The sequence below is a fragment of the Strix uralensis genome, unplaced genomic scaffold (genome assembly GCF_047716275.1).
Source record: "Strix uralensis isolate ZFMK-TIS-50842 unplaced genomic scaffold, bStrUra1 scaffold_149, whole genome shotgun sequence".
NCBI classification, from domain to species: Eukaryota; Metazoa; Chordata; class Aves; order Strigiformes; family Strigidae; genus Strix; species Strix uralensis.
In genome coordinates, this window is record NW_027436782.1 from 199228 (window position 1) to 226369 (window position 27142).

Genomic DNA, 27142 nt, shown 5'->3' on the forward strand with positions numbered 1-27142 from the left:
TTCTTTAAGACTTAGGCTAACTTTTTTAAAAGTATTTTAGTTTCTATCCTGAACAGAACAGTGAATTCAAACTACTGAACTAACCTAATGCCAAACCACCTTTTTCATACCAGGAAGGGACTGAGAATGGTTCTCAAATAAAGGGGAAAATTAGCTCCTGCGAGCAAACCTGAAAGTTGTTCTCTTCTACTTGTTGAAAAGGAAAACTGAAGATCTTCTCGGAATATTTTTCAAGGTATATTCCTAAAAATGTTGGGTGCTGTTTTCTGCAGAACTTGGGGCATAACAAAGCTCATAGTACAAGCAGTATTTTGGTTTTGTTTGAATATTAGATTTCTGAAACTGATTTTAAAATACTGCACATGCTGCGTAATTTAAACTAGTATCTCAAAGGACTACCATCAACATACTAAAAGAGCAAAACACAATCTAACATGTGCTCCTAGCCTCACACAAACCATGATAAAGAAAACATTACATCAGCATAACCAACCCAGCCTGTTTTGGAGTGGGAGATGATGAAACTCTATCTATGTAAATAACCTATATGGCTTTTCACCAATATATTCTCCTTAAAGTAGTTTATGCAAGGACAGCCAGTTGCAACAAAAATATCTGCTGCCAAAAGTGTTAACTCATTAGCTCCTGAAATTTGATTATGTTTCTTTTTAAGTCCTCTATAACTTGTGGAGCAAGGTTGCCACTCTGCAAGGGGAAAAGATTTTTTTTATGAATTACTTGTTACAGCTCTCATCATTACCCTTAGAAACTTATGCTCCTTATATTTGGGACAGGATTGAAAAGTTGTGGATAGTCTCCTCATCAGAGTGATGAGATGATGCCCTCTGAGACAGCGTATCTCGGGTAGCTTTTACACTGCTGTCAGAAGAAATTAGAGACACAGTCAACACTTCTGGGACTTGGCCCAGCATCCTTCAGCACATCTGAGCAGCAGCCAAACCAGAACTGGCTTCAGCGTCTTTGTACTCAACTCATCTTCCCCGGGGAACTGACAAAGCACTTCAGTTTCCCCTCAGCACTCCTGGTTCTGCTGCGCTTCCCTGTGCCCTGACAGCGCTGCCTTCCCATCCTGGTTGGAGGAGAGTCCTTCTTCTGCAGGGCTTGTTTGGAGCTGACTGGCAGGAAAGCTCCCGTTCCTTGTCACAGAGGTGCCTTGGAGGAAAATGGTGTGCTGCGTTACCTTCTTGGTAGTCTGCCATATCAGCCCCTTTTCACCTGTCTTTCAGGGCAGTGCGTGTCATTTGTCTTGTGATTTGCACAGTCCTGTGGGTGCATTTCACACTGCCTTTAATTTGAACCTATATAGTGGTACCCTCGTTGGCCCAGTGCCATCAATTGCCTTCAGGTGACATTATTTCTAAGTCATATACAGCTGATTTTGTGAACTCATGACTTTGCAGGCTGTTGATTTGTGCATTCTTCTTTACTGATATAGGTATATTTTCCTTTATGTCTTTTAAGCAATAAGCTGCTTCTTCAGTGTCACATTTCCCAGTTCATCCAATATATTTTTTCCACAGCTGACTTTCAATTCTTCAACTATTTGCTTGTTTCCTGCTCAAGATTAGCTTTAAAGGCACAAACTTAAGAGAAAAATGACTTGAGTTTGTCCGTGTAATTGTTGTGCATCAGCGTGCATACGTTCAAGCCTTCCCTTGAACCGAGGGGCGCAGAGGCAGTCACTGGCAAGCAGACGATATTCACGTTGCGGTCCGGTGTCAGTCGGCCAGCACAGCGTCTCTTCCTTCAAAGGGACCTGAACTTACGTCAAATTAACGACGGGAGACAAGGTGACGGGGCCCGGAGCGCGAGGCCCGCCGTAACGTCCAGCCGTAGCACCTCGGCCCCACCGTCAAGGCCCCACCGGCCCCGCTGGCCCGGCAGCGCTGGCGGAAGCCGCCTCGGCGCGAAGCGAGGCCACAGACCACCCGCCGCCGCCCCGACCCCGCCGGGCCCTCGCACCCAGCCCCGGCAGAAGGCGCCCGGCCTGGGGGCTGCCGCGGGCGCTCCCCAGCTCGGGAGGCGTCACCCCGGGGGCAGGTGACGGCGTCGAGGCCCAGGAGATCCGAGCGGGGCTGGGCGTCCCCGGCCGGGAGCAGGCGGGGTCCAGCCCTGCAGGGTGGGGGGCGGCTGGCTGGAGCCCCACGGCGGTGTGGGGCCGGAGCCGCAGCCGTCCCCAGCGGTATCTGTAGTCGGGGCCCTTTCCCCAGGGGCAGGGGCTTTCTGCCAGCCGCCGGCCTCCAAATGCTGCGGCTGTTTCGTGGGTAATTTGGTTAACTGAGTAATTGCGGGAGTTCGGGCAGGGTGGGAGGAAGGAGTTGGCGGATGGTCATGAGGCCGCTCCCTTGAGGTGCTCTGGAAGCATAAAATACAGTCTGGAAAATGAATCCCAGACCCACCGGCAAAGAGGGGGCTTGAGCAGCACATGGCAGTGTGAAATAGCCAGCTGGGGGCCTGGGGAGGAAGGAGGGGATCGCTGATGGGCTGCTGGAGGCAAGCCATAGCACCTGGTGCTGGACTCGGGCCTTGACACTTGGCCTCTGGCGGCTTCCCAGCGCCAGGGTTGGCTGCTGTGGCAAGTAAGGTGTTGGGGTTGCCTGTTGCCCTGTGGTCGTTTAAAGTCATTCACTGAGAAGAGAAGAGACAGGGAGCTCACAGCTGGAGGCATGGTTGTGTTAAGGCATGTTTAGGTACTGCTGCATGTGTGCTTTTCATAGATGCATTGAGGCCACCTGGTCCCATGACAGGGTTTTGTGTTATAAAAATGTGCTACATGTGCTCAGCATATAATTTTCAAATCTTCATAGCTTCATTTGAAAGCATGTACATGGCAAACATAGTATTACTCCTTGAGCAGGAGCTGTATTGTTTTGTATTGTATAGAAGAACTATATTTACTAAGATGTATGTTGTTCAATTTGAATAACTCAAGACTTAGTCCTTGGAAAGAGTGCAACTGAGACAAAAAAGCTATTGCTGTTTCTCCCTCCACCCTGGTTATTCATTCTACCCTTTGATTTATTGCATAATTCTCTGATGAGCTAAAGAGATCATTTCAGCTTTAACCAACCTTTTAATCTTGTAATTAAACCAAATAGTTTCAAAATCGATTATTCTCTGCAATACGGTAATATAAATGATTACTGTTTTGAAGGTCAGATCTAGCATTTTGAAATCAGAAACTTCTATCTCTCATCAACAGGCTTAAAAATGTACCTGAAAACATAATTGTGTGTCTTGGATCATTACGCTTACCAAGTGTATGAGTGTACTTAGGTTCTCAGGTCACTTTAATTCGAACAGCTCTTAAAGAAGCGTGTGTAACCAAGTGCCTCACAGTAATAGTGTTCTATACTGGCTCTAGCAACTAAAATAAGTGAATGGCTTGGATATTTTGAGGAATTAGTAATGCAGTTTTTTTCAGTATTAGTGTGCTGTATATTTTTTACATCCATCCATCCATCCATCCATCCATCCATCCATCCATCCATCCATCCATCCATTTAAATCTTTTGTTACTATGATTAGGAAGCTTTTCAAGGCAGGATCATTAGGGCCTTCCATTAGTGCAGTTGTACTCATGTTTGCCTAATACAGTGCATTCTTAACCTCACAGGAGCTTTTTAACATCATCACAGCATAAATGATGATAAAGTATGTTTCTTAAATGTTTCTGTGACATACCCTACTCATTTAAACTGCCAATCTGGAGTAAAATTTAATAGACTCTCAAGATGAATAATAATTGAGAAATATTTTGTGTATGTATGTGCGTATATATATATTTATATGTTTTACTACCAAAGGAAACTGAAGCTTTACTAACTGGAGGGGAAAAAAACCCAACTTTTATTTTTCTTCTGCGTTTTCTAGGGTCTTTCTGTAACTCTGGCACAGATGCTGTAAGACCACCAGTGATGGCTAAGTATTTTACTTCTTTATTGCTGAAAGGGGCTGAAGCATTTAGACAGGAGTTGGCTGATCAGGCCAAACAACACAGTATCACAGTAGTCAATGTAACAGCAAAAGTGGCCTCCGTTGGAGAAAATGGTAAGAACTGTTTTCACATTGTGACACAAGTATTTGTCCTGTAAATGTTTTGTCTGTTTGATTCATTTTGTTTGTCAGTGTCAATGTCTGATGCAATTTGTTGTCAAATGTCAAAACATTCAGTCTGTTTTGTCTGACTGATTCATAGTCATGTAGCAAATAGCTTAGCTATCAGGTATTTAAGATACATGTTGTGAATAGTAAAACTATTGTTTAAAAAATATACGGTCAAAGGTTTTTTTGTGAAAGTGTATTTATACAAGAAAAGATGACTGCTCTTAAATTGCGTGCTGTCTTATTTTTAAGAAAAGTCTGCATAGATGGCTTTTCCGTAGAACTGGTTGCTAAATATAGTTTCTGGGGCATTTGTGATGTGCCCCAGAAAATTAACTCCATCCCAGCCAGAGCCGGTACACTGTCTCACTTTGGGTTGTGATCATGCTGAATCATGTAAACCAGGCATTTTTGAGTTACTGGTAATCACATAACTGAAAACCTTGCCATAGAAAGCACAAGCAGAAAGAGTGACGGTTGGTATCAACTAGGTGTGTAATATTCTTCTCTCCTAGCCGACATTCTACTGATGTCTCAGGACATACTGTTAGAAATAGCTATACAGCTGGAATAATAAATCGAATCCTGTACTTAGAGAAGTCAGTATGAGCTTTGCCGCTGTTTTCACACAGCCATCTTAGTTTTCCTATGGGTTTCAAGGTTACATCCTTTGGACATAAAAATAGAGTGGTATGGTTAATGCAGAAGGACAGATACAGTACAGGAACACTGGCTACTTCAGAAAATGTTTTTTATATGTGCTGCTTATATTTCATGAAGGGTGTTTGAACTGTGTATCCAAATATTGTTTGGTTCCCTAAAATGTCCCCTTTTTTCTTTTTCTTTTTCTTTTTTTTTTTTTTAATTTCTAAACCTATGCCTATGTTCTGCAAATATTTGCATAATGTCTTTTTATCTCTAAGTCTGGGACTAGGCCTGTTTTGCACTTTTTGCCATACATGATGTTAATTATTTTTTTTTGCAGACAGTATGTTAGCTTGAAACCTCCAGGTTAAGGGCTGGGCATGAATTCCAAATCTTACTAGTAAAACTATTTCTCTCCATGTGTTGTTGATTCTTTTTCAATCATCCACAGAGCTGTGTAAATACCAACATGGGTAACCATTATTTAAAGGTAAAAATCTCAGGATTGACTTTCCTGAAATGAAACATATGTTTGAATTTTATTTCAACTGAGGTTTCAGAAGTTTTATTTCAGTTCCGGGCTGCTTATGGAAATTCTTCATGGTGTAAGAAATTCAAGCTTTAATCCTTAGGATTACTTTTTTGAGAATACTGTTTCTTCTTTTGTAGTGTTATATAAAACAGAGGCTGTAAATAGCTGTCTAATGGTCCCAGAGCCCTCAGAACAGCCCAGAAAACTTTACCAAAGGCATTCTGTTGCTCGTTACATTCTCAACTGTTGCTGTCCTCTTACTAGAAGCTTAACAAGATAAATAAATTGGAACATGAAGTCAATACATATCTAGAGTCATGCCATTCTGAAATGGGGAAACTGGCCAAGATACCAAGATATATCTAAATAAATATCAGATATTTATCTGATAGCTGAAGAAACTGAAAGATCTCCACTAAAGGGGGGTGTGTGTGTACATATATATATATATATATAGTTCTGTGTAGAAGCCAGAAGACTGGACACTTCTGTGTCTCAAAAATATAAGGTGCCTCAAAAAGATGTGGTTCAAGAGTAAGAAGCTTACTGCTCATGTAACATGGGCTAAATCCAAGGAGCAGGATATGTTACAGTGCAGCCATTACAGTATTTCAGTGTAGTATTACTCATCTTTCTGGCTCTGACACCCAAGACAGAGCTTCTTTTATCCTTGGCAAGTGTCAACTGTCTGTCTTGACCTCAGAAACTAGTGCCATTCTCTGATGTTATGTACCATTCCTCGGAATGTCATCATGGTTTTGGGCACTCAGGGCTTCTCCTTGAACTTAAGTGAAGATGTGACTGGAGTGGGATAGTCATGCCACTGACCTTCAGATGTTTTAACTTGGGCTTCCTGTAGAGCCAGTGGTGAGAAATGCTCAGAATAGTTTCAGGCCTAAGTTAAACTCTTGTTCTTTCCAGTTATGCTACATGGTACAGCTAAGCAATATAACCATAACCTGAATTGCCCCCTGGAGGAACCTTGCTTTCTAGCCGCTTAGTTTAGATGTTAAATTTAATGTCTAATATTGGGTAACACAGTTATCCTAAAGCATGATAAAAGGGCAAGGAATTAACATTTAGAAAACAAATTTCTTAACCAGTCACATCTTTAAAGGACTTGAAAATAATGGCTCTTTGACAATAACAAATGGCCCAGGGCATTTCCTGTTTTGGTCTGAGCTCATCTTCCTTTTTTTTTCTTTTGTAAGCTTATGTTTTAGTAGTATTTCAGGCTGGCCATTGCCCATCCTGTAGGAAAAACAGAAGGCAGGGAGCTTAATACACACTAGACATCTGCCCTGCATAGAATGAAGTCATACTCCTGAAAAGAAGAGCCTGTATTTGTGCCATGCGATGGGACTACAGTGTTCTTTGCAGTCCTTGAAGAGAAGCACAGTCTTCTTCCCTGAAAGTGCACCAGCAGATGAAAGATGATGAAAACTCATGAAGTCTCTGTTGCTTCTCAAAGGGTTGATTAATGAGCAGCTAGTTTTTTAAACATGTTTTTATACCATTATTTTCAGCCAAATCAGCAAGTAGATCCATGTGGCCAAACAGGTGCTGGGACAGCAGAAGAGCAGGCAGAAATGCTGGTGGGACAAAAGAGCAGGGCTGCTTCTCATCTATTAGGCAGTCTTAGATTGGCTAAATTGCTTCTGAAGTTGCATCTTTGGCAATTCTTCAGCAAGGAGTCAAATATGCAGGAGGCTGGCTGGATTGCAGCCTTTGGGCATATCCAGACTTGCAGAGTTAGAGAGAGTATTTCCAAATGTTGTTCAGCATAAAGTTCTCCATTTAATGCTGCCCTGATGTTGTCACAACATGCTGCAGCCAAGGATGAGAAGAGTTTTGAAGCAGGCCAGGCTTCCTTACTGAAAGTTTGCTCACAGCTGAAATCTGAAGAAATTGAAAGGTTTCCACTGAAATGATGAGTGTTACCAAGCACTGGCTGATCTGACCCTCTGTAGTCAGAATAAACCCCATTTTGCAAAAACTGAGCTGTAAACAGCAAAATTCTGTTGTTAGTAATTCAGTTTTGTGCATCTGAGTTTCCCTTTGCTGTTTCAACAGATTATAGGATCTGACTGCAGTTCCAGTCAGGTGCTTTTGTATAGTGTTGCCAAGTACTGTCATGTACTGCATCATGTATGGGGGTGCACTGAAGAATACACAGACATTTACAAAGCACCGTAAGATCTTTCTGGGTGAATGGCGTTATAAACCTAAGATAATTATTCCAACAATCCAAAAATTCTGTATAAAGCAGATTTTGGCATTGTGAAAAGAAACAAAACATGCAACAATTTAGGGGTAAGGGAGGAATCCTTTTATTTTAAGGATAATATTAGTATAAAGTTAGAAATGAGTAATTTTCTAACTCATTTCTAACTGGGTGACTCATGCTCTTGGCAAATTAATTATCCAAGACAAATGATTCAGAAATAGATGCTATAGTTTTATTATTTTTTTAATCAGATGGCTATTGCTGTTACAAATAAACATGAGGCTTGATTTCAGGTATAACAAATGTAGCTATACGCTGCAAATTATGCCACAGTGCTGCTTGAGTATGTGTTACACATGCCAATTTTTCTTATCTGATGTTTTGGTTTCAGTTTTAGGTGAATGCTGTAGTAGCTACTGGGTGTCTAAAGCAGCTGTGGCCACCAAGAATCTCAGCAGTGAACTTTGACAAGGGAAGTCTAATGTGGTATGTATTTCTTTCCATACAGGAACTGTGATTTATTAAAGCCTCATCACAGGAACATTCCTATGAACAAACTTTTCACCTCAGAATTCTTAATAAATTGTTTGATGAATATTATTGAGAACATTGACATGGGGATGATAGAAGATCCATGCCATCTTTGCTTGGGATGGATATATTGTATTGTTGGCTGTAACCCCCTGTCTCTGTTCTCTTTCTTTTTTTCTCCCTGCCCTGCCCCTCCTCCTTGGCTGCAGTTTGTAAGGGAATATCACAATGCAGGTCTGATCTGTTGAAACCACAGCTAATGCCCATGCCTGCCTCTGATGGGAAGAGAACACAGACCACAAGTTTGGGATTTCTAGCCTCTTTTTAGGCAAGTCTGTTGCTTATCTTCCCCTTTGCCCCCCAGTTCCCTTTGTTTCTGCCCTTCCTCTGTATCATTAATTCATATCAAAGTTCAGTGTTATTGGTTGCTGGGAACGCAGTTTCATTTGGCTATACGTACACTCTTCCCTAAAAAAAGTCAGATACTACCTCCACATTGCATGTTCATCGTGCAGTGAAAATACGGAGCATGATTTTATTGTAGTAGTTCTGAATGATTTTCAGCTGAAGTAATGAAGAGGAAAGTCAGGCACATTTTTGTGAGGGGTTCATGTTTCTCAACTATGATTCTTAAATTGGAAGTTTTGAGTTTTTAATAACATTAGAAATTATTCATGTTCATTGCAGATACCTATACATCCTTATTCTTAAAAGGTAGGATATTTGCTAGCATAGCTGAAATTATTCCTGTAGTGAGACAGGAGAATGTCTAAGGAAAACTGCATTGAGTAATAGTTTCTATTCTCTTTATTTTGTTCAGTTGTAAATATAGTAGACAACAGATGAAATAGCTATTGACGTAGAGAATAACACAAATTACGTCAAACAAGGACTTCAAACAGCGTGTTTTGAGGTCAGTAACCTGTGTGCCTAGAACTTTGGTCACACTGGTGACAGCCAGCTGACATAACTTATGTGGATGTACATGCAAAGATAAATAGGTAGCTTTTTGCTGAATTTTCCAAGCAGAACAGCAAGATGTCAGTGAAGGTGTATGTTTCTAATAGGCTCAAGGTGCTTCAACAAAGGAAGCTGTTATAGGTAAATTCTCAAATTGATGTGAGACAGGGCCAATAAAAATTCCAATTGTTTATTTAGCAAGCGGCAACAAGCAAAACAGCGCTGGGCGGCCGGGGAGTTCAACTCCACCAATGGCGCGCACTTTCGAAGTTTTTTCGTCTTGCTTATGTGTTACAAAGTGATGTATATTAATGAAACTCTCATATATATTCATAATCTATCCCCGCCTACCCCCGCTTCATATTTTAATGAGGTTTCTCTGCGCAGTAAACTTCAACAGTTCTGGGCGGTGGTCGCAGAGTCCTGAATAGTGGTCGTAGAGATGAAGTATCTCCTCTTCCTCGCCGTTGAACTTTTCACCCCAAGGTTCTGCGCAGCCTCTGTAGTTCTCTGACATGTCTCTGCTTGCCTCTTGTCTCTACATGTCTCTGTTAAAGCTCTGATAAGGACGCACCACTATATCTTCTACCTACCCCCTACACAGCCTTGATTTATTATGTTAGTTAAGCTAAGCGCTTTCTGTTAGTCGGTTAGTTTTATACAATGTAGCAATATTAGCTTTACATAGCTCAGGTGGTGATTTACTTCTCCATTGTTTTAACTGAATTTGATGAATAAATAGTTTACTATCTATCACAGAAGCCAATACTGATGAGTTAACTTGCTGAAACTGCAAGAGGTTTTTTTTGCTTGTTTGTTTGGTTTTTATACCTAAATGGATCCTGTTTTCAATAAACAGCATGAAGGAGGAGTCTTTCCAGGGCTCTGCCATATCAAATAGAAGACAGCATGTTCTGTCTGATGAAATGTAGGTTTGACTGCTAATCGGCCAACGCAAAGCACTGCTAAATTAATAGCCAATTTTGCTGAGAATACAACTTCTCAGGAACTGAAGGTGTTTCCTGAATCTGTGACTGGCTGAGAAAAATGGGAATTCCTTTTAAGAAAATCAGGATATTCTGATTTTTTCAAACAGAAGTCTTTCATATTTCCATGTCAGCACTGATCCTGCCTAGGCAAATGAGTTAAAAATCGGAGAATGACTCTGGAATACTGCAACTGAATTTTCCAGTTGGGTGTCGCAGTTGAGACGGACACGACAAACATCAGATTGTGTGAAAGCGACCAAAATGGCTGCAAAAGCCCCTTTATTGTTTTAACAAGCTTTTTTATAACCTTCTTCAAAGTAGGTGTTCATACAGGATTGGTTTACTTTAGTAACTAACAGTTCACGATTGGGTGATAGTTTCTCGCCTGAATCGTCAGGACAGTTCTTCTTATCTTAGTTCTCTAATCTTGTTTCCATGGCACTTCTCAGGACTTTCTCGCCTCTCATGGATACACTGGAATTTCTTCAAGGTTAAATTCTTCTTCAGTTAGACTAGAGGCAGACCCGCTGCCTCCCCCGACAGTTGGGGGGCATGGATATTTTAATTTTCATTTGGGGTCAAACTGATCCAAATACGTGTTTCGGTTTGGAGGTGAGACCTGTCTGCAAGTCCTTTCTCAGCTCTCTCACTACTTTTTGTTTTAGCATTGTTGCTTTTGTTTCTTTAAATGGGAGATGAGAAGAGCAGTTATTCACACTTTATGAAGTGTCTGAAGACCTGTGGGTACAGAGCACTCCATTAGTGCAAAGTATTTAAATGTAGAACTATGTCTTCTTCCTTTTTCCTTATGCCAGTCTGTGCTGTGACTGAAATCAGTCTGCTTACAATCAAATTTAATAGGGGCAGAGAATATTTTTTTTATGTTTTAACCACAGACTTTCTCATTCAGTGAAAGTAGGGTTCCAGCCTATTTCTCTCTGCAGGAAATTCATATATATATATTTTTTTAATGTTTTAATTGATTAGGTAGTTTTTGCTACTCCTATGAAAACAGTCATGATGTGTCTATCCAGTGCTGTTTGCATTTCCTTCAAAATGTGGGAATTAATCCATGCTAAAAATTACTTGGTTTATGTGTGCGTTGTTTAGTTTATATGTTCTGGGAGGATCTAAGGACTGAAAACTGTAATAAAACATATATGGTATTTGTTATTCAAATCTCAAGGGGAAAAAGAAGTTGTAGTCAGGATGTTGTGGCCGAACAGTTTTGTAATTCTCTTACGTAAATAAGAAATAAGATATGTGTATATAGTTTCTATTGTTAAAATCAGTTGTTAGAAGGGAGCTAAAATGGCCCCCATCTCCAAGCCACTACAAAAACACTTGTGCTGAGTCATCCCCCCCTTCTGTGACGGAAACCTGAGACAAGCCCACCGAAACCTGAGAAAAGCCCGCGAAAACCTGAGAAAAGCCCGGGAAAACTTGTTTACACCTTTGCAGACCCCTCAGGGTACACCCATCATGAATATGGATGAAGCCTACACTATAAAGGGACTCGGTTCTGCCGGGTCAGGTGTGTGTCCTGGTAGAGCAGAGACTCCCGGCACACCCAGCGCTGTTTTGCTCACTCGCCGCTTGCTAATAAAATTTTATTGATCACTAAAAATTGAGAAGTGGTTATTTCCCACTAAATTACAATTAATCAATAACAAATTTGGTGCCGTGACTCGGATCCAGATCTTTTGGTGCGAAACCCCAGATAGGGGAGGCGCCCTATCTTCGGATAGCCCCAGTCTGAGGATCTCGTGGCCAAAACGCTGGATATCCGAACCCCTTTTAATTCGAACTCGGGAGTGAGCAAAAGAATCTGCAGAACCCCTTAAATTTTGTGCACGAAGACCGATCGAAGACTCCGGGGAGGAGTAAGTATTTGCGTTTGTGCAGTTATCCGTTCGGTTGGGGTTGGTAATCCCAGAGTGCGAATGAGTGAGAGGTCTCAAAGAGATCACCCGAGTGCGGACCCTTTAGTAGTGCAGTTCTCATAGCCTGCGAAGGAGCGAGTCACGAATAAGGGAAGCGTGTGTGTGTGTGAAAGAAGGCACTCTGGAAGATGGGACAGAGGGAAAGCAAGCCCTCTGGATCCATGGGTGGGGGCAAGGAAGAATTGCCGGATATCCCACTAGGAGGTTGATAATCCCAGAGTGCGAGTGAGTGGCACTCTGGAAGATGGGACAGAGGGAAAGCAAGCCCTCTGGATCCATGGGAGGGGGCAGCTGAACTCCTCCCGCTGCTGGCTCCAGCTGGGACAGGGCTTGTTCCCGGGGCGCCACCGCCCGACTCGAGCAGCGTGCCCAAGCCGAGCCCTGGAGCAGTGTCGCGGAGCCTGGCCCAGCGTGGGGGAGGGGGGGGGCAGAGCTGCCCACTCCCCAGCCGGGAGGGCCTGTCCCGAGCACCCAGCTGCCCCGGGGTGGGGGTTGGGGCTGGAGCAGGGGGCACTGAGCGGCCCCAAATTAGCGTTTAGGCTTCTGCTCAGAGACAGGCTGCAGTAAACTGTCTCGAGGGGGCTCTGTGCTGAGAACCCCCCCCCTCCTTCTAACCCGCTCATACTTGTAACCAATGATTCTGACCCTGAATCTCCCGGACCCCCTCAGCGGGTTACCCGAAGCAAAGTTAAGGAAGGAAGATTATACCCCCTTAGAGAAATGCTTGTGCCAGGAGTGGGGGCACAAGGGGAACCGGGAACGGGGTATGTCACTGTTCCCCTCAACACTGGAGATATTTTTAAAAAAGAAATGGGGAACTTATTAGAGGACCCGCTTGGCGTAGCCAAACAGGTGGACCAGTTTCTTGGCCCAAATTTATATACCTGGGATGAATTACAATCTATCCTAGGAATTCTATTTACTATGGAGGAATGAGATATGATCAGGAGGGCAGGTATAAGACTTTGGGACCAGCAACATCAAGTGGGTCCCACAGCAGATCAGAAGTGGCTGTTGGTAAAACCCAACTGGAATAATCAAGACCCAGGCCACCAAACCCACATGGCAGATTTAAGAATGATCATAATTCAAGGAATTAGAGAGTCAGTTCCCCGAGGGCAGAATATTAATAACAGTTGTACTCGGGAGTAGATCCTGCCATCCCTGTGGGGCAGGCATTATTAAAGACTCAGTTTGTGGCTAAGTCTTGGGCAAATATTAGGAAGAAGCTAGAAAAGATAGAAGATTGGCAAGGGAGAGGAATTGCTGAGAGAAGCTCAGAAAGTTTAGGTGGATTCCTACTTGAAGTGGTGGTATTGTTCTCGTTATCAGTTTGGATACCCAGATAATGATCTATTTAAATGTTGTTTCACCTCTTCATAACTCGTTTATTATTCAGTATACCTTTGCCTGCTTGACTTGGTGATCAGAAGGTGACAGCTTAGAACTTTCTATCCTCTTGGTATTTTAAGGACTGTAGACAAGGATCAAAAGATACTGTGATAGATACAAGCCCTTGGCTAGCTTCAGCAGCTTTTTTTTTTTTTTCTTAACAGTGATGAATCAATTTAAATAAGAAAATCGGAGTAAAACATTATCAGAGTGAAAGCAATAGTCCAAGAGGGGAAAAAGTGAGCAGATCTGCAGCTTAATCTGGCTGCCTGTTCTTCAAGCAGGCAGCTCTCTTACATCATTGGCAGGAGTTGGAAAAAAAAAAAAAAAAGAATCAGGGTTCTAGCATACAGGCAGGTATATGGGCTGGGGAGCCAAGTTCAAGCTAATTTGCCCCCAGACCACATTCTTTTGGAGCTGCTAATCTGGTTTGTACTTCTTAGCCAAAAGACGGGGAACTGACATAATTGTAGCACACTGACTAGACAGCTCATAAATGTTGTGTCTTTTCCAAAGAAGGAGGATGCTGCTGTGCCCTTTGCAGACTTTCTCCTCACAGGCCATGGCCTAGAGCTTACCAGTTTTGTAATTTGTGATGTGCTATGTAAACACCGCGCAGCGCGAGTGTGGTATAGCTGCCCAGATGCTTTATTTGATTGCATCTGGAAGTACATGGGCAACAGTCTTGGTAGATTTAAACTGCCCTTGCTCTAAATGTCTAGACCCAGGAGTAGGAGTTTCAGGTTGAGAGGAGGCAATGCAGAGTGTGTAACAACTCAAACATGCAGCAAACTACATTATTTTAGCCTGAAAACTGTTCTGTGCATTCCCCAGTACCTGCATGTAATAAAGCTGTGCAGAACATGGATGTTTTATGTGATGATTACCTGGAGACTATGGTTTCTTTGGGATCAGAGATTTTCATTCATTGAATGGTTCTGCCTGCTTTAATATGAAGGAAGTGGAATGTTTTTATTGCAAAAGGAAGGGGCATGTGAAGAAGGTTTGCTGGAGGAGAATCCAAGATGAGAAAATGTTTTCTGAAGACTAGTGGGGTCAGGGGCTCTATGTGCTGGGAACCCAAAGAACAAAGAGCCCTTGATAAAACTTAAAGTGGGTCCTCAGCGACAAGAGGTAGAGTTCCTTGTGGACTCAGGAGCCGAAAGATCTACCATTCAGGCTCTGCCTCCAGGCTGTAAAGTATCATCAGAAAAAATCAGTGTAATAGGGGCTAAAGGTGAACCGTTTGAGGCCCCGGTTCTTCATGATGTGATTGTTGAATCAAAATGCAAATATGTGATTGGAACATTTTTATTATTACCAGAAGCAGATTATAATTTACTTGGACGGGATCTGATTATAGAATTGGGAATTAATCTGGAAGTAGAAGAAAGAGAACTCAAAGTCAGATTATGCCCCCTCACAGTGGCGGATGAAGAAAAGATTAACCCAGAAGTATGGTATACCCCAGAGACAGTGGGTAGATTGGATATCACCCCCTTTGAAGTCACCATTAGAAACCCAGAGATCCCGACTAGAATCAAACAGTATCACTTGCCACAAGAAGGCAGGAGAGGCTTAAAGCCTGAAATAGAGAGACTCCTTAATCAGGGGCTATTAGAACCTTGTATGTCACCTTTTAATACTCCAATATTGCCCGTTAAGAAGGCAGATGGGAGTTATAGATTAGTGCATGACTTAAGAGAAATCAACAAAAGAACTGTAACCAGATTTCCTGTAGTGGTGAACCCCCATACTTTACTTAGTCAATTGAATCCTGAAAATCAGTGGTATAGCGTAATAGACTTGAAAGATGCTTTTTGGGCATGTCCTCTAGAAGAGGAGTGTAGAAATTATTTTGCTTTTGAATGGGAAGACCCAGATACCTTTAGGAAACAACAGCTGAGGTGGACAGTTTTGCCTCAGGGTTTTACTGAGTCCCCTAACCTCTTTGGACAAGCCCTCGAACACATCTTAAAAGATTATAACTTGGGGGAAGGTGTTACTTTAGTACAATATGTAGATGACCTTCTGTTAGCAGGAGGCAACCCAGAGATGGTACGAAAGGAAAGCATTAAGTTGTTAAATTTCTTAAGCCTCCAAGGATTAAAAGTATCCAAATCTAAATTGCAATTTGTAGAAGAAGAGGTGAAGTATTTAGGTCACTGGATTAGTAAAGGGAGCAAGAAATTAGACCCAGAGAGGGTAAATGGAATTCTTTCTCTCCAGGCTCCCAAAAACAAACGACAGGTTAGGCAGCTCCTTGGACTACTGGGGTACTGTAGACAATGGATTGAAAATTATAGTACAAAAGTTAAATTTTTATACCAGAAATTAACAAAAGACAGGTTGCTTAAATGGATCCCAGACGATGAGGAAAAATTAGAAAAATTAAAAACTGACTTAGTCAACGCTCCAGTATTGAGTTTACCAGATATAAGAAGGCCCTTTTATTTATTTGCCAATACTGAAGACGGCATGGCATTTGGGTTATTAACCCAAGAATGGGCTGGGAAAAGGAATCAGGTTATGCAATTATTAGTGGAACCACCCTAGAGGTAGTAGAATCAGGACCACTGAGTCCTAGCTGGTCAGTTCAAGCTTGTGAACTATATGCAGTACTAAGAGCGTTACAGATTTTAAAAGGATTTCCATACTAAAACTCACTGGGGAGTACAAGCATTGGTAGACCAGTTTGCTATTAAATACATGTGCATAGGAATTTATAATGTTGCTAAGGGAATAATAAAAAGCTGTTTAACTTGCCAGAAAATTAATAAGTACCAATTAAGAGAAAAGATTCAAGGGGGACGGGATTTGGCATACAGACCATTTGGAAGAATTCAAATCGATTTTACAGAACTACCAAAAGTAGGACGGTACAAATACCTCCTAGTATTGGTAGATCATCTCACTCATTATGTGGAGGCCTTTCCCACTGCTCGAGCTACAGCAAGTAATTGATTCGGACAGGGGTCCCCACTTTGTGTCTAAAGTAATCAAAGAGACATTGACTTCCCTGGGGACCAAGTGGGAATTCCACACTCCCTGGCATCCACAAAGCTCAGGAAAGAATGAATGGAGAAATCAAGAAACAACTTACCAAATTAATGTCAGAAGTTTACCCCTAGCACTTCTGAATATCTGGACCCAGCCCCGAACTGATACTGGAATATCCCCGTTTGAAATGCTATATGGTATGCCCTATGATACGGAATTTCCCACTGATCACCCAGTATTGGAAAAAGACAATTTGCAACCATACTTAATAAACCTCATGAATAGGAGAAAAGAACTACGCAAAAAAGGGATGGTAGTACAGAGACCTCCATTAGAAATTTGTATGCACTCCATAAGACCTGGAGACAAGGTGTTAATAAAAACTTGGAAAGAATCCTCTCTTACCCCTCGTTGGGAGGGACCGTTTCTTGTTATACTCACAACAGAGACTGCTGTCCGGACTGCTGAAAAGGGATGGACTCATGCTACCAGAGTGAAAGGACCCTTAACGCCTGATCACTGGGAAGTAGCTGAAACATCAGGAGATCTGAAGCTAGTGTTGCGAAGGAAGAAGGACTAAATTAATTTTGTAAAACCCCTAACTGTGTTTGTTATCCTTTTGTGCGTTTTAAATGCACTACTTGTGAGGAAAGTTGGTGGGCGCACTGCGTCCACGGCTATTCCCCAAAGGAATACTGTGACCAGTGCTATAAAAGAGAAAGAAAATTAACCAGTCATCAACAGGAAAAATTGTGTGCATACCAATGAACCTAAGCCCCATAACGTGAATATAGTACAAACTCTTTGCAAATTCCAAATACTCCAAGTGCCCTGTACGATCCCACAAGTGAAAGCCTGGAACTGGGAGGCGTTTAGGTGTCGACAACGAGACCCTAACCCCAAAGAATACGACTGCTGCCGAGAAGATGGAAAGCCCCGCTGCTCTAAGGAATGAATGGAGTAGGCGGAGGAGGCAGAGACGTATGGAGAGGGGAAAATAAGAAAGGCCTTGAAGCAACCAGTTCAGGTGATTGTTGTGGCAAGGAGAACTGGAAAGTATGGGGAAGGAAAAGATCTGAGCATGCAAATCCTGTCGCAAGACAGAAAGGGGACACGTTTGTACAATGAGCTAGTAATTGGAAGATGAACCCACGAACTCTCCTCACTATAGTGGTCATTTGGGCTATGGGAGGAATCGCAATTTTGATGTTAAACCTCCATTTTATGAAACCCCTAGTGTTATTATTAATTGGGTTAACTTTCGGACCATGTATATTTAACAAGTCTGTGATGTGTTAAGGAGATTTGAAAAACAAAATTAGTTAAAAGAAAAGGGGGGAATTGTAATAAAACATATATGGTATTTGTTATTCAAATCTCAAGGGGAAAAAGAAGTTGTAGTCAGGATGTTGTGGCCGAACAGTTTTGTAATTCTCTTACGTAAATAAGAAATAAGATATGTGTATATAGTTTCTATTGTTAAAATCAGTTGTTAGAAGGGAGCTAAAATGGCCCCCATCTCCAAGCCACTACAAAAACACTTGTGCTGAGTCATCCCCCCCTTCTGTGACGGAAACCTGAGACAAGCCCACCGAAACCTGAGAAAAGCCCGCGAAAACCTGAGAAAAGCCCGGGAAAACTTGTTTACACCTTTGCAGACCCCTCAGGGTACGCCCATCATGAATATGGATGAAGCCTACACTATAAAGGGACTCGGTTCTGCCGGGTCAGGTGTGTGTCCTGGTAGAGCAGAGACTCCCGGCACACCCAGCGCTGTTTTGCTCACTCGCCGCTTGCTAATAAAATTTTATTGATCACTAAAAATTGAGAAGTGGTTATTTCCCACTAAATTACAATTAATCAATAACAAAAACTGGCAATAATAAGGAGGTCATAAATCAGGCAGCTTTTCTTGGTTTAGGATTTTAGGTCAGGCGTATCAATTCCAGCTTATGCTAGATTGCAGCTGTGCTTGTGAATGGAGACTAGATCATGTCATGTAACTTGTGGGGATTTTCTCACTTGCAATCCATGACCACTGATGCCTCATAACCACTGCAGCAGGGGTAGCTGTACCTTCCTGTCTGGTTTGTGTGCTTGTTCTCTTTCTTTTTTTTCTTTCTTTCTTTTTTTTTTTTTTTTTTTTCCCCCTTCTAAGAGGAAATGAAATTAAGATAGATGTCTCCTTTGGTATTTTAAGTAAATTTTATAAAGGGAGGAAACGCAAATCAGTTGGTGCTTGCCACATATAGAGCAGTCAGACAAAAAGTATGAGGGGTTGATGTCTTAGCACTATCAGTTCTGTTTTCAGTGGATATACAGAGGTTTTGTAAACAAAAAAGGTATCTCTGTCTCCTGTTGTACAGGAGTTACACAATGCTTTTGTTTTCTTTTCCCGTGTGTGAAATGTCTGGCACCAAAGTAACTCCGAGGCTTCTTTATCTGACTTCTCTGTCAAAATTAAGGATAAATACAGCAAATTTGATTAGCAGTGTTCATGAGATCAAGGAGTCTGTTTTACCATTCTGGGTTAAAAAGAATGATAAATGTGTATAATTAGGACTTTATGTGTGTCAAAATAATGCTTTGGTCCCAAGGTGTTCAGTCATACGTTGTGAGATAATAGAACATCATCTATGCTCTGTGGTACTTGGCATATATGTTTCTTAGACCCTTTCAGGTTAATCATTGATTCAAAGAACTTGTTTCAATGACCCAGATGGTCTCTTTGAGTCTTAAATTCCCATTAGACCAAGTGTGTGTATTAGTTATGTTTTATTGCAAGAAAACAAAGATTTTGGTGACACTAAGGTTCCTGCAGTGAAATGCAAGTTGCCTTCTGTGTGGGAGAGATCCTGGAAGTTCCTTTCTATTGTTTTGGGTTTTTTTCACAGTGTATCTAATGAAAAGACAGAAGTCTGTGTAGTTCTGTTTTTCTTTTTTTGTGTGTACATAGATTGTATTGACCTTGTGAAAACCTGAAAGCACTAAATTGGCCTCTTGAACAAAATGAAATGCATTTCACAGAACAGACTATTCCCTGTAGTATTTATTCTGAAAGGTCACCAGTCACAGAAACATCAGAGGATGTAACTATGGCAAACCAACCCAATGTTAGCATAATGTTTGGTTATTTCCCTTCTTTGTTACTAGGTAATCGGAGCCTTTAGGAACACATTTGTCATTTATAGCACAGCCCCTTCCTACACAAGACTCTGATTCTTTGCAAACATGGATAAAAAAGGTATTTTTAAAAAGATTAGCATTTGAGTTTTATTGTCTGTGGTTTCAGCTTAATTTCACAAGGACATATTAAATGTTGTTCAGCATCAAAAACCTAAGCAAATGTTTGTTTTATCTATCAGAAAGCAAAGTCATGTTGTTCAAGTACTAAAGTCTTAACTCTAGATTAGTTGTGGTGTTTGGACTTAACTCTGTGCTTAAATGCTCTTTCAGACATACACTTCCCTGCTACTGAAGGTGATTGAGGAGCAAAACCAAAGGTGTGGTGTGTTTCTGTTTTGCACCGATTCCCATCCGTGGACTAGTTTGGAAGAAGGAAAATAGAAGCTCTGTGACCTTTCTAGCCTCTGATGGACACTGTGTGTTCCCTCCTGGGTTAGAGGAGTAAGCCAGTTTTGTCTGGTTTGGAGGTATGTATGTCTAGCTAGAATAGTTCAGAGAGATGCTTTTTTTCCCTCTTCCACATACAGACATAGAAAGTCTGGTTCCCTGTTGTAATAAAACATATATGGTATTTGTTATTCAAATCTCAAGGGGAAAAAGAAGTTGTAGTCAGGATGTTGTGGCCGAACAGTTTTGTAATTCTCTTATGTAAATAAGAAATAAGATATATGTATATAGTTTCTATTGTTAAAATCAGTTGTTAGAAGGGAGCTAAAATGGCCCCCATCTCCAAGCCACTACAAAAACACTTGTGCTGAGTCATCCCCCCTTCTGTGACGGAAACCTGAGAAAAGCCCGCGAAAACAGGAGAAAAGCCCGGGAAACTTGTTTACAACTTTGCAGACCCCTCAGGGTACGCCCATCATGAATATGGATGAAGCCTACACTATAAAGGGACTCAGTGCTGTCCTGTAAGGTGTGTGTCTTGGTAGAGCAGAGACTCCCGGCACACCCAGCGCTGTTTTGCTCACTCGCCGCTTGCTAATAAAATTTTATTCATCACTAAAAATTGAGAAGTGGTTATTTCCCACTAAATTACAATTAATCAATAACACCTGTTCTTATCTGATTCATAATCATTAATATCCATGGGAATTTCGTGTCAGCATTTAAACTCTGGGAATACAGACCAACGCAAGTGAAAAACCTCCATGCAGCTGAGTACTAATAGGAGAACCAGTTTCTCCTCCTCTTCAGATGTGGTAGTGCTGAATAAGGAAGAGCGAGTCTTTTGTAATTGTCAGCCATTCTGTTACTGTCTTTCAAAGTGCTTGTTTTGAAGCTGTTACTTCCCTCCTGATGGCATTATGAAGGTCCATATAAAAATGCTGAGTTGGAAAAAAAGTGAAGACATTCAGCCGAGCAAAACCAGTAGTTTACATACATGAGGGTAATTGTCTGTGGGGGAGCAGTCAGGAACAAAGGCTTTTCTCTACCAAGTTCTCTCTACCAAATGCTCTGTCACTTGTTACAATCATTTTTATGATGATGAACAGTAATTCTCAATCTCTGGGTTGTTAACTTGCCTGTTTTTCAATTACATTTTGTATATTTAAGTTTGATAGTTAAAGATAAGCAGCAGTACACTGAGCCAAATACTTAGGTACAAGGTAGACTGGATGGGAGCAAAGGACAGTGTATTTGAAATGAGATTTTTAGCTTTTTTACATACCTAATAGTTTGAATCAATTACCTGGCTTTTCCTTTTTTACAAACTCTCTGCAGAATAGAACTTATGGCATGGAAAAAAGATGATTCACCTCTTAACACCTACTTTATCTTCACTGGCTTGTAATCCTAAGCAATAATCAAGGACTAGATTCTAAATGTTTACTAATTTGTGGAGTTTATTTGAAATGTCTGAACTAAGGCACTGAAGGTTTTTGTTTCCTACCAAAGATGGGCAACCAACAGCTCTGCCAGGGATCAGTTAAAGTTGTGGAGAGTAAATGCACCTGCAAATTAAGTTGTGATTGTCTAGTTGGACACAGAGAAACAGAGGTATCGGCAGGAAAAGCTTTAGAAGGAAAAGGTTCTTGCTGTTTTGTGACTGCTGCATGCTTTTTTTCAGTTGGGATGAAAGACGGCAACCACAATCTCTAACCACATCTCAGCACTGCCAGAGAATAACTGTAGAAACCACTTGGGCCACGACAAAGTCTGGCCGCAGGGATGGGCAGGCTGGTGAGACCAGGATACACCTGTGTACTCTTCTGACTGTTATTCCCTAGTCTTGGCTATTGTTGTTATGTTCTAGTCCAGACAGCTTTTTCCAGGTAGCGTTCATACCGCCTTTCCTGGACATTCAGCTTGGCACTTGGGCCAGGAGATCTATCTATGCCCTATTTGTCATCAGTGAAGTGAAAGAACATGCCTCCTGAGGGCTGTTCAGACTGCCAAAGCTAAACTCCCGCTTAGACAGGAGTGCCTTTCTCCATCTTTCTCATCCTTGATGAAAGTGAAGGGGAGATGAGCTTCAACTCTGTGCAGGGGAACCGGGCTTTTTATTAAATCAACAGGTTTTGTTTAAGTGTCACAGAAGGCATAATTGAAAGGAGCCTGCACTGGGAGGTGGGTGGGGAGAAAAGGAAAGGAACTGATGGTCTCAATATAATCTTTCTTGGCCTCAATCTGGCAAAGATTTAGGCATATGACTAAATTTATGCCCTTCACTTCCTCTATCATCTGCAATCAGTTTCCCCTCTCAGATGCGTTAGTGTTGGGGGAAAGCAGAATTCTCGTGCTAGCTAGCTGTTGTCATAGTAAGGCTTAGCTTTCCTGTGATGGCACTGATAATACTAGAGCACTTTGGGTCCCTTTCTAAGTACTTTGTCATTGCATTTTCCAGATAAGAATTCTACACAGTTTTAGAGCTGGTTTTGTCCCGTTTGATTTACACATTTATCATATGTCATTATATAGTTATGTTTGACTGTTAGTCTTCTAGTCCTGCAATTTAAAGGGAGAAAGAGCATTAAAACATATTTCAAACAGGTGTCTACCTAAGGCTAGTTGTTTTTAGTACGTTTTTTTCCCAGTTCTGAAAAGAAATTAGGAAGAAATACTGAACTCCTAGATGTGGTTCTTTCCTTTTGATACATGTGATATGTGAATATACCTAAGCCAACAGTATCTGATTTTTTGCAAGAAATGCTATTAATATTTTCATGTTACTTTATTAAGCTGTACTGTATTTGCTTTATTTTCAAAGGGGAAAAAATGAATAAGAACTAGTATGACTTTCCTGTAATATAGAAACAGGGTAAACATAGAATAGAAATATAAACAGAAATGGCAGAGTGCCAGCAACCCCTTGAACATAAATCTGCCAGCAGCTGTGCCAGAAGTCTGTTTCATTACACTCTTGGCATTGGTTAATAGAGTTTGTGTAAATTGAGAAGATGTGTACATGCTCCTCATTGCTACTTCTCTCCAAAATACGACCAAAGCTTTGTATCTGCATGGCTTTGAATTAGAATAACACCACTGGTGCTCTGTAAGATTTTTTTTTTGGTTCTTGGGTAATGGATTTACCTGTGGACTGCACCTGTTTGGTGCTTATTTTAGCTTAGTCTCAGACCAGGGACATAGGAGGTCCACAGAATGAGGGAGGACGAGCCTAAAAATTTCAGGCCAGGATGCCTGTGATAACATGCCTGAAAGGGTGTTTTGGTTTGGTTTGGGTTTTGGGGTTTTTTTTTCAGTTCCATTGGTTTTGAAACTGTAAGGGCTGGAGCACAGCATATTTGATCCTGTGGCAGAGTATCTTAACCCCAGGGTAGTCATTAGTTTGCTGAAGCTGACTTGTAGAGTTAGAGAATTGCAGCCTGGCTCTCTGTGTTTATAAACAAATAAATAGAGGTGACAAAAAGCTGGGAGTCTGAAGTGCAGGCGGGGATGGAATAATCCAGGAAGTGTTTGCTCTGCAAATGTGTAATATGCAGTGAGTCAGTGTAGCAGACTTGTTCACTGTTCTGAGTCCATTTGTGTCCTGGATTTCTTCAGCGTACTACGTGTTTGTAGTCCTCTTCCCACCAGATTGCTAGTGAAATATATAGGAAAATATTTTAAAATAAGCAAGTAGTTTCCACCTACTCCTGTTCAGAAAAGAAAACAGAAATCCTGAGTAAACGTTAATATTGAAAGAACTGTAAGCATCCTCAATTTTGTTTGCCAATATTGCATCTCTACCTGGATTGTTGTCTTGCAGGTTAGACTGAAAACTGAAGTGGCTCACAGGGTTTATTTATAAAGTTAGGATAAAAGGAAGAGGAAAACTTCACTTTGGTTGCACCAAAGGGTTAGAAATTCAACCTGTAATACATGCCATGACTTCATTGACGGGTGTTGTAGTTCTACCTAGTTCTTGATTTGCAACAACTTATATATATATAAAATATACAGAAATTAATATAAAGGGATGTAGAGTAGACATTAATATACTGAATGTGTATCTGTGGTATAAAGGCAAGAGAGTGCAGTACCTCTTAAAAACAATACCTGCTTTCAGCCAGTTGTGCTGTGATGCATCACCTCATAAATAGTATGGATAAAAAACCAGCAGACAGCAGGTCTGGAGCCAATGGCTCAACTGTGAGAGTAGCAGGATAGTTTATTTCTGCTTTTTGTCCTGTTTTGAAGAGGTGACATTATCACTTCCATCATATTTCTTCTGGATTGTGTTTTCTAAGACATTCCAGATTTTCAAACACTAAGTATAATGTGAGACCTTCACATCACCAATTTAGCTCCAGTGCAGAATATGAGAAGAGCACAGGCTGCCTGCATCAGGAGTGAGTTCATGATGTACTGTGGTTCTACCTGTGGCTCACAGTTGATGCAGAATAGGGTGAACAATTCATCTGCTCCCAGTTTCAACTTTATTAATGCAAAAGGCTCAGGTCTTTTTGCCCTGAATGCCAAATGGATTGCACTGTAGTTTGCTTGTGCCCAGAACAAGCAATGCTATATACACCTGAGAACATGAGATTACTTCATTTTAAACCCTTACAGATGATCCCGTAATACATCAAACACTCTAGTTTTATTCCCGTTGTCTTAGTTTACATTGCAGAAGAGCTGAAGAATTCTGAAATCAGAACTGAAGAGGGTATGTAAAACCTTTCATTCCAAAATTCAACAAGTGTAAACAAAAATTATATGTAAAAGGTGATACTTTGCAGTGCAGAAATCAGTTCATGTGATATTCACCAGTACAAGAGTCTGAAACTGTTTTGATAAAGCAGCACCTTGGTCTGAAACTTGATATTTCCACAACAATACAAAATGTTAGGAAAGTGTTTTCTTCCATTCGTGCTGGAGAGCTTACAAGATCAGGGAAACTTGCTCACTTAGAGGACTCACTCTCAAGGACTCATCTGTCCTTGTACATAAAACCTGTCAACTGATTTGGACCGTCTTTAATGTTGCTCTGTTTCTTATTTTCTCCAGCATTATTTGATGTGACATTTGTTGTTGTTATGTGCCATTGGTCTACACTGCCCCTGAACTTTTCAGTGACCTGAGCATAATTGTGCAATATTTACAGCAAAATATTAGGGAAATATTTAATTAGAAATAAAAGATTGGAAAGAACCTCAGTAAGGTGTCTAGGCCATGCCTTTTCCTTGCTTTAAGTCAGGATCAGCTCGACCTAGACTGTTCCTCACAGATATTTAATTTTTCCTAAAAATTTGCGGCAATGGACAGTTGAGTCTTCCGGTGCAGTCTAATGCTTGTCTAACTTCATTCTAGGAAATGCCTGAAGTCTAAAGTGAATTTCCCTTACTGCAGTTACTGCTTAGGAATTCCTTCTAGTTTCTCAGCAACTGTGATATATCTCCTTTGCTGTTAGCTGTTCCAGATTTGAATATCTCTTCAAATCTTTCATTTCCTAGACTAAAACTTGATGTTTTCATTTAATCCTTTGTTAGTTATTCCAGAAGTTTACTGCCTGAAATTGAGCACAGCACTTGAAACAGGTACTGTATTCCATTGCAGAGCCAGTGGGCTGCTATCCTACCACGAGGGAATGTAAGCGTGCAGTTAAAGGTGACTTCCTTTTGTTGCACTAAGGTAAAAAGTTGCCACCCTTCAGCTGAGATACAGTAACTGCCTATCTGTCTGCTCTGCAGTTGCAGAGAAAAACAGATTTGCAGGAATGATCCCCTGTTCTGCATCGGGTGGGTTGGTTGTGGAGTCAGTTTCTGTGTCAGACATAGAGAAAGGGGCAACCGTTACCAGCTGGGGACAGAGCAGCAAGGATTCCTCATGCCCTGAGAGGTCTGAATTAACAAGGAAAGTTCGCAAAGCATAACCAGCCAGCTGCCTAGAACTGCTAACAAGTGGTATGAAGGTCCCTGCCAGTCAAGGCAGCGGCCGCCTTGTTTTTGGTTTAAACATAATTCAGTAAGTTAGGGAGTTCTCAAAGAATTTCACAGGTTTGGAAGCACTACAGCTCCTTCTAGCAGTAAACATACATAGCATGCTTGCCTTCCTGCCCTCTTCAGGGCAATCGCGTTTGGGCTAGCAATTACAACAGTTGCTTATGCATTAGGATATGAGGAAAAGGAAAATTTGGAGTGTTTTAATCATCAGAACACTAGTTACTGGTTTTTAGGGAGAAAATTCTACTTGTTCTTTGTTCTCAAACGTGCTTTCTTCGTTTCCCCAGCTTCATGCGCCTGTTTTTCTGTGGCTTGCTCCCAGTTACCTAAATATAATGTTGTGTCCCTAGCCCAGAAGGGGAGAGAATGTCACATTACCTCTTAGGAAGCAGTTGCTTAATACAATGTCCCTTTCTGGAGGCAATTAGAATAGCTCTTCATTCTTCGTAGGTGTTTTTCAGGGGAGGGCCTGTGTCCTGTACTAATTTTAGGTGTAAGGAGGAGAGACGATGTGACCTGGTTTTAGTTTAAGAACAATCATCCATGTAGGGACTGGCAGTTTGTGTGAAGAAATGACCTTCATGTGCAGGGCCAGAATTCAATTACCGCTTCTTTTCAAGTACACGCATGGCACCGCAGCACAGCTCACCCGGTTTTATGTCCACTTGATATTTAATATATTTCATTCAGAAAATGGTGTTTTTACACTTGGCTGTCTCAAGGGTCAGAGAGTAAATCAGTGTCACAGGATTACCAGTGCTGCACAGGGAAAGCCAAGATACTAAAAAAGCACGAGGTCAGACGCATTCAAGGTCACACTAGCCCCACTAAGCTGTTGAGGAAACAACGTGACTACGCAGACAAAAACTTGAATGTTGATGCTGATGCCCAAGTAACTTTTTGTGCGGGGTACAAGGCACACCTCGAGTCACAGGAGCGCGCGGGTGGGTGCCCTGAAGCGAAAATGACCCCGCAGCCGGTTACTGGGGCCAGGGGTGCCGGCTGCCGGGGGGACCGTGCGAGTGGGGGCCGCCCCAGCGCCCCCCGCCCCGGCGCGCTCCCGGAGCCCCGCAGGTGCCGGCGGCGGCCGGGAACGCGCATGTTAGCCGGGCGTTGGGGAGGCGGGGGGTCGCCGCCGTGTCCCCGGCGGAGGACGGCGGCCGCCCCTCTGCAGCGCGCTGCGAGCAGGACGCCTGCGCCGTGCGCTGCCGGCGGCGGGGGGCGGG

At 41.8% G+C, this 27142-nt stretch overlaps 1 long non-coding RNA gene across 1 annotated transcript; it reads left to right on the plus strand.

Moving 5' to 3' along the window:
• The first annotated feature begins 122 nt into the window (after positions 1–122).
• On the plus strand, positions 123–8360 carry LOC141938563 (uncharacterized). Its single transcript, XR_012627330.1, has 4 exons — positions 123–235; positions 3895–4071; positions 7921–8015; positions 8270–8360. It is a non-coding gene; the product is annotated as an uncharacterized LOC141938563 (long non-coding RNA).
• The last annotated feature ends 18782 nt before the right edge of the window (positions 8361–27142 follow it).